Here is a 9,117-nt window from a genome sequence, read left to right as displayed (position 1 = left end):
CTGGGAGCTGCAGTCCAAAAGCATCTACATCTAGCTGATACTGACAAACCAAAGTAGGCACAGCTTCCCATTCACCAAGGGAAGAAAGCCCTGATTATCCATGCTCCTCCAACTTTAACCAGCAATTTGATCAGCAGCTGATTGCTGCAACCATAGCGAAAGCTTCAATTATATTAATAAGCTTATTTGGAGGAAATAGGGTTATTTTAACTCGCAGAGAGTGAGCTTGGACAGAACTTAATATCTTTCAACATTTCACAGATTAAAACCAGGACACAACATCAGAGTGTGAATAAGATGGCAAAAGTTAAGAATGAGGAAGAACAGATAAGATAGAAGAGGCTGCAGCAGTTTGCTTTTGCTTGATCCTACTGGGAAGGGCAAGATTTCACCCCTGTCCCAAATGCTGCGTTGAGTTATAAATAAAATTGTACTCTGGCATAGTGGTTTGAGTACTGGGCTGCAACCCTAGAGAACAGGGTTCATTCCAAACTTAGCCATGGAAGTCATTGGAGGACCATGGGCAACTCAGATGCTCTCAGCCTCAGGGAAAGGGAAAGGGAATGGCAAACCTCCTCTGAACAAATCTTGGCATGAAAAGCCTATAGGTTCACGTTGGGGTCACCATAAGTTGGAAGGCACACAACAATGTGGTTTTAGACTGCATCAATAGAAATATAATGTCCAGATCAAGGGAAATAATAGTGCCACTCTATTCTGCACTGGTCAGGCCCCACCTGGAGTACTGTGTCCAGTTTTGAGCACCACAATTCAAAAAGGATATTGGGAAACTGGAGCCATGTGTCCAAAGGAGGGCGACTAAAATGGTGAAGGGTCTGGAAACATGCCCTATGAGGAATGACTCAGGGAGCTGTGTATGTTTAGCCTGGAGAAGAGACAATTAAGATGTGATATGACAGCCCTGATTAGGTATTTGAATGGGGTGTCAGATTGAGGAGGGAGCAAGCTTTTTTTCTGCTGCAGCAAAGAATAGGACACAGAGCAATGGGTTAAAACTAGAGAAAAAGAAATTCCACCTCAACATTAGGAGGAACTTCCTAACAGTAACAGCTGTTTGACAGTGGAAGACTCTCTAAGAGTGTAGTGGAGTCTCCTTCCCTGGAGGTCTTTAAACAGAGGCTGGATAGCCATCTGTCGGGTATGCTTTGATTGAGAGATCCTGCATGGCAGAATGGGGTTGGACTGGATGGCCCTTGGGGTTTTTTTCCAACTCTATGATTCTATGACTTTATTACACCGGCTTGCTGTTCCAACACAGTCACGCTAGTTCAGTACTGGAAGCATCATTATTTACTTTCCCCCATGATAGCAATTTTCCGTCTCCATGCCATCTCCACTCCATTCCTCCTCCCCACAACAGAGCATTTTCTGTCCACTGATGTTGTTAACTGCCCTTAGGTTTACGTCAGCTCATGGCAACCCTGGGGATAAGACATCCCCCAGAATCTGTCTTCAACAGTTCTGCTCAGATCCTGCAGATTCATACCTGTGACCTCCTTGACTAACTGTCTGGCAAGAGATTCCACCAGAACATTAGGAGGAACTTCCTGACAGTAAGAGTTGTTCGACAGTGGAAGACACTTCCTCAGAGAGGCTCATTCTTTGGAGGTCTTTAAACAGAGGTCGCATGGCCATCTGTCAGGGATGCTTTGATTGAGCGTTTCTGCATGGCAGAATAGGGTTGGACTGGATGGCCCTTGGGGTCTCTTACAGTTTTATGATTCCTATCTTTCCTGTCTTTTCCATGCCTTCTCATGATGTGTCTCAACTTGATCATTTTGGCTTCCAGGCGTTATCTGTTCAAGGACCCATCTGTTTGTCTTTCTGGCTCTCCATGGTACCCTCAACACACTTCTCCAGCACCACACCTCAAATTAGTTTAGTTTATTTCTATCAGATTTCTTCACTGTCTAGTCCTCACATCCATACATTGTAATGGGGAATACAATGGCTTGGACGATCCTCATTTTACTGTTCAGAGTTATATCTTTACACTTTAGGATCTTGCTCAGTTTTTTCATAGCTGCCCTTCACAACCCTAGTGTTTTTATGACTGTAGTCACTGTTCTGGTTAATATTTGAACCAAGGTATGGGAATGTCGCCGGGCCCCAGGCCCCGTCGGCAGGGAGGGGTGGTCCCATGGGCTCCATGACACAGACGCGAGACGGGAGTGCTGCAAGTAACTTTAATGTATCTCCAACGTTGGCACAAGGCAAACCAAAACAAAGCAGGTTCCTTCACCGCTTAACAGTAAACAGAAACTAAAGTCCCGGTTGCTGGGGTCAGCTTACTGTCCAGTTCCCTTCACCAGTCCAGGGTTGACTATGGCAACTCGGGGGCGGAGTTTTCCAGGGCGTTAGTGAGGTCTCTTCGGGTGCAACTGCGGGGCCCACTCTCCTGCGGCCAACACCTTCCCCTGATATCCCACAAGAGACGTGGCCCGGGATTAAGTACTGGGTGGGCCTGATAAGGCTCTGGGTCCTCACCCGTGGGATGTTCGTGGAAGGGCCACCAACTCGCCCCGCGAAGGAAGTGGCTCCACCCTCCTTCCCGGACCTGTCCGGTGGCCCCGAAAGTGCCATTGATTTATCTCCGCCGCGAAGGCGTCACATACCCATGCCTCTATCTCTGCCCCATGGCCTGTCTCTACTCTCGTCTGCAGCGTCTTGGGCCCTCCACGTTCCACTCGCCGCCCCCTCCTGCCTCCGGCGTTTCCCCTTTTCTATCTCCTAACCTCGCCCCCTCCTCGATCTCCGCCCTAGACACAGCTGGCTCGCCTCCTGCGGGCCTTCCTTCCCCAGTTTGGGCTCCTGGGTCCTCCAGGGTGCCGTCCTCCAGGGCGGGACCCCAACCCGACTGCTTCCCCTCCTCCACCCTCTGACAGGGAACTATTTAAATTTGATCATAAAGCATCCCCACTCTTGATTTAAATTTCTCTTTGAGTTCCCAGATCTTGTGGAAGAGGTCTCTAGTTCTTCCTTTTTTGTTGTTGGCATCTATGTCATTGATTGTTGTAGTCATTCTCTTTGTCCTTTTGCACTAATCGTTGGACATTAACATTCATGGTTCAAGTTTTCTTCCTGTTTCCTTCTTTTGCTTCTTGTCTTTCTTTAACTGCTTTAAGTGTTTAATTGTTCATTCATTGTTTCTGCTCCTTCTTTTTGGCCACAGTTATCACCTTTCGGCATTCCTTTTTCACTGTGTCCCTGATTTCTGTCCATAATTCTTCTGGTTCTCTGTCAGCTAGGCTTAATAATGCAAATCTGTTTAAATTCATTTAAATTCTGTTGGAATGTTTTCCAGATCATATTTTGGCATGATTACCGGTGTCCACTAAGGATTCTCAGTCCCCCCCGCTTTCAAATTTACTTCTCTAAATGGAACAGCCCCTTCCCTGTCTACGATTGTGTCTCAATTGCTCCAAACACACAAACATAAAATCTGTCTGCATTAAGAAAACAGTGGATTCTAAATACAGCAATTTGCTTTTCTACAAATTCGTAAATGTTGCTAACATGCGCTAGCAGCAATGAGCAGCAACGTCACTAGGGCTGGTGTCACCTGGTGCAGTAACTCATAATGTCACCCACCCATTGACCTCCTCCCATACTACACCCATAGAGAATCCTTAGTAATGTTTTTATACTAATTTACTCATAAATCATCATTCCTGTATATCACCAAATGTAATGGTAATAGTTATGACATAAACAACTGGCAAAATTAATATTATACTTTTAAATTACAACATCATACAAACAGAATAAATATGTTTATATACACAGTTTAATGTGATCAAAGTGAGAAATTTAAGGTACTGTAATTAGGCAGAAAAAATGAAATGCATATATATGGGATGGGGGACACTTGGCTTAACAAGACTACATGTGAAAGTGATCTGGGAGTCCAAGTAGACCACAAGTTGAACATGAGTCAACAGTGTGATGCGGCAGCTAAAAAGGCCAATACAATTTTAGGCTGAATCAATATAAGTATAGTCTCTAGATCAAGGGAATAGTGCCACTGTATTCTGCTTTGGTCAGGCCCCACCTGGAATATTGTGTCCAGTTCTGGGCACCACAATTCAAAAAGGATATTGAGAAACTGGAGCATGTCCAAAGGAGGGTGACTAAAATGGTGAAGGGTCTGGAAACCATAAAGCCCTATGAGAAACAATTTAGGGAGATGGGCCTGGAGAAGAGAAGGTTAAGAGGTGATAGGATAGCCCTGTTTAAATATTTGAAGGGATGTCATATTGAGGAGGGAGGAAGCTTGTTTTCTGCTGCTCCAGAGACTAGAATGTGGAACAATGGATGCAAACCTCAGGAAAAGAGGTTCCAACTCAACATTAGGAAGAACTTCCTGACAGTGGAAGACAAAGCCTCAGAGAGTTGTGGAGTCTCCTTCCCTGAAAGTCTTTAAACAGAGGCTGGATGGCCATCTGTCACAGCAGATGCTTTGATTGAGAGTTCCTGCATGGCAGAATGGGGTTGGACTGGATGGCCCTTGTGGTCTCTTCCAACTATAGGATTCTATGATTTTAGATGGCCATCCAGCCTCTATTTAAAAACCTCAAAGGAAGGAAACTCCATCTCAAGGCACAATGTATTGCACTGTTGAACAGCTCTTACTGCCAGGAAGTTCCTCCTAATAAGAAAGTGGAATCTCTTTTCCTGTAGCTTGCATCCATTGCTCTGGGTCCTAGTCTCTGGAGCAGCAGAAAACAGGCTTGCTCAGGCTTACTAGAAAAACCTCCCAGTACAGCCTTCTGCCGCTTGTTCTGCAGAAAGTGTGCATAGAATTGCAGACAAAGCAGCCTAGTCACTCACACACCATTGCAGCACAAGACAGGTCCTGCAGCAGCTGAGTCACTGTGTCATTTTCTGCCACCGCCTTCCTTCAGGGTGATTCATGCAGCTCATTTACAACGCCACAGATCAGTCTGTTGTGCCACCTCAGATGTGTGCGAGCACAGTGAGCGTGCACAACCCATCCCTTGCTGCTTTGTGGTGTATTTCTCCACAGGTGGTGAAGTGACAAGGTGGGGTGCAGCCTGCCAGAGCTTATTCCCTGGCCCTGAGTTTCTGGGCAAGAGATGAAGGTGCACATTGTCCAGTGTTGGGGAGCCACTCCACTGGACTGGACGAAAGAGCCGGGTGCAAATCTCCCACTCAGTCGGTGGAGCATTGTGTGTGTGTGCGCAGGTGCATATGAGAGCCTTTGTGAATCAAAATATGGGGTATAAATACTCAAAATAAATAAATAAATAAATATGCATGTGCCTTCTTCAAGTCTCCTGTCAATTTATGGCGACCTCATTCATTTAACAGAATTTCCTTTGGCAAGGAACATTCTGCCCTGGTCAAGCCCCACCTGGAACCCTGTGCCCAGTTCTGGGCAACATAATTCAAAAAGCATGTTGAGGAACTGGAGCATGCCCAAGGAGGTCAACTAAAATGGTGAAGGGCCTGGAAACCATGAAGCTCTATGAGGAACGACTCAGGGAGCTGGGGATGTTTAGCTTGGAGAAGAGGTGATATGATAGCCCTGTTTAAGTACATATTTGAAGGGATGTCATATTGAGGATGGAGCAAGCTTGTTTCCTGCTGCTCCAGAGACTAGGGCCCAGAGCAATGGATGCAAGCTCCAGGAGAAGAGATTCCTCCTCAACATTCGGAGGAACGTCCTGACAATAAGGGCTGTTTGACAGTGGAACAAACTCCTTCCTCGGAGTGTAGTGGAGTCTCCCTAATCGGAGGATAGCTGTCAGGGATGCTTTGATTGTGAGCTCCTGCATGGCAGAAGGGGGTTGGACTGGATGGCCCATGGGGTTGCTTCCTATTCTTTGATTCTACAATTCTATGTAACTGATGAACATATATCTCTTTCTGACAGGAAAGGCTAAATATATTTTAAAAACTACAGTTCCCAGGATTTCATAGCACTGAGCCATGGCAGTTAGAAGTGGTTTCAAACTGGATTAATTCCTCTAGTGTAGATGCAGCCCCAGTGGGCTTCCTGGCCAAGCAAGGATATGAACCCTGGTCTCCTCAGACATAGGCCAACACTCAAACCACTAGGCCAGTGGTCCCAAACTGTGCTCTTTAAGTGGTTTTGGACTTCAGTTCCCAGAATCCCAGACTATTGGCCAAGATGGCTGAGGGGCTTCTGGGAGCTGAAGTCCAAAATCTCCAAAAAGGGACAGTTTGAGGTGATCACTGCACTAAGCCATGCTGCCTCACGCCAAACTACAAATCCCAGAATCACTCAGGATGTTGACATGGCAGTCAAAGGGGATTGTATAATAATAATATATCAATAGTATTAATATTATTAATATTAATAGTATTAACATATAATAATAATTATTATTATTAACCTTTATTTATAAAGCGCTGTAAATTTACACAGCGCTATACATACAATCTTTTAATCAGACGGTTCCCTGCCCTCAGGCTTACAATCTAAAAGACACGACACAAAAGGAGAAGGGGGTGGTGGTGGGGAATGGGATCAGGTCCAGCAGTTCTTCCCCACCTCCGAGGCCTGGACCAAGGCAGATGGACTGGAGGAAGGGCTTGGCTTCTTAATGGATGCTTAAAAGGAGGCTTCCTGGGTCAGAGAGGGGCTCGCCTCTAGGAACGCTTCTCTAAACAATATAGTCTTTAATAATCATATAACTCTCTATATATTATATTATTATGTTATATTATTATTGTATATTATATTATATGCTATATACTATACTTTAGATATATTATATAAAATTATTATATATTACATATTAAATTATAATATATATACATACATATATAGTATATATCATAATATATATAATAATTATTATTATATCATTATATATTAAATTATAAATTATATACTATATTATATATACTGAGAGGTTTGAAATGTATAAATATGAAATAGCTATGCTAATCCTTCCTTACTTTTTGCTTCTGTAACCTGCTTGCTTCAAGAGAACAGGACAATTGACGACAATTGACGCATGGACTGAGTCTACAGCGTTAAATTTGCAATGGGCGGGACCTGGGCCCCCCACTCTCCTTTTCCCTGTGTTGTGACTTTTATAGCGAACACACACCATACATTACCACACCTCCCTCTGCTCTCCCTGGCCTGTATCCGTAGCTTGTCCTAACTGCCCCCAACTGATTCCGTTAATTGCATTCCCGCCTTGCAGGGCAATTGTTTGTGAAGAAACTGCTGTTAGTAACTTCAAGGGCTCAGCTCATGAAACTTTTAGGACCTTGCCTTAACAACTTAGTGCCTGATTACCTCATGGCTAGGTAGAAATGAACAGCACAGACCTATGATGGGCATGGGCCTGGTCTGCTGGGTTCTCTGCCTAAAAGAAATGTATAAAATTGTAACACAAACAAGAAGGCTGCTGCAGCCTTGGAAAACACCTGTTTGGGTGGCACTGTCAGCCCAATCGGTCAATAACCTTGTGTTTTTACTCTGGGACCACACAATCGAGCCTTCGACTTTCTAGTTCGGCTGCGTCACTCCAAGAACCTTCCCAAAGGGAAAAGCCTTGTTTTATTTCCCTTTCAATACGATATATATTTATATTATATACTATATACTATATTATGATAATAATATAATTTAATAATATACACCTTTGACAAAGTTCCCATGACATTCTTGAAAAACAAGCTTGTAAAATGTGGACTAGACAAGCGGTAAACGTTTACATGGATTTGTAATTGGTTGACTGGCTGAACCCAAAGGGTGCCTCAACAATGGCACCTTTTTCATCTAGAGAGACTAGAAGTGACAGTGGGGTCCCCACAGGGCTCTGTCCTGGGCCCAGGGCTATTCAACATCTTTATCAATGACCTGATGAAAGAATTGGGAGCATACTTATCAAATTTGCCAGTGACACCACATTAAAAGGGGGAATAGCTAATACCCCAGAGGACAGGATCAAGATTCAAAATGACCTGAATAGACTAAGAAAGCTGCGGCCAAAGCTAACAAATGAAATTCACACGAAGAGAAAAATGTAAGGTATTGCACTTAGGGGCGGAAAATAAAAGCACCAGATATAGGATGGGTGACACCTGGCTGGAATGAAACTACGTGTGAAAGGGATCTAGGAGTCCAAGTAGACCACCAAATTGAAACATGTAGTGACGTGTGATGCGGCAGCTAAAAAGCCAATGCTATTTTAGGCTGCATCAATAGAAGTATAGTGTCCTAGATCAAGAGAAGTAATAGTGCCACTGTATTCTGCTCTGGTCAGAGGGCCCACCTAGAATATTGTGTCCAGTTCTGGCGCCACAATTCAGAAGGACATTGAGAAACTGGAGCGTGTCCAAAGGAGGGCGACAAAAATGGTGAAGGGTCTGGAAACCATGCCCTATGATGGAAGGACTTAGGAGCTGGGGATATTTAGCCTGGAGAAGAGAAGGTTTAAGAGTGTGATGATAGCCCGGTTAAATATTTAAAGGGATGTCATATTGAAGAGGAGCCAGCAAGCTTTTTTTCTGCCTGCTCCAGAGACGAAACCCGGAATAATGGATGCAAGCTCCAGGAAAAGAGATTCCACCTCACGTGGAGGAACTTCCTGACAGTGAGGGCTTTCGACAGTGAACACGCTTCCTCGGAGTGTAGTGGAGGACCCCCTCCTTGAAGGTCTTCAACGGGCCTGGATGGCCATCTGTCAGGTGCTTTGTTTGGGATTCCTGCATGGCCAGGGGGTTGGACTGGATGGCCCTAGTGGTCTCCCAACTCTAGATTCTATGTCTATATAATAATAATAATAATATATAATAATAATAATAAATCATGTTTATTTTTTCCCGCTATCCACAAGATCATAGCGGGTTGAACAGCCAAGTAAGCTAATTTGCCCCAACAGTCTGGGGTACTCATTTTAGCTCCCTCCTCGGAAGGGTGCAAGCCTGAGTCAGCCTTGGCCCTTTTGCTGGTGTTGAACTCACCACCTTGTGTTTGTAGTGAATGGCTGCGTATACAGGCAGTTGACCCTGCGCCACCAGGGCTCCATGTTCGTATCTGATATGTATCGTTATGCTTTATATTTATATATTGGTATATATATTATCGTG

Source organism: Sceloporus undulatus, chromosome 3 (genome assembly GCF_019175285.1).
Source record: "Sceloporus undulatus isolate JIND9_A2432 ecotype Alabama chromosome 3, SceUnd_v1.1, whole genome shotgun sequence".
NCBI lineage: Eukaryota > Metazoa > Chordata > Lepidosauria > Squamata > Phrynosomatidae > Sceloporus > Sceloporus undulatus.
The sequence above is the reverse complement of the archived record's forward strand: the minus strand, read 5'-3'. Positions refer to the sequence as shown.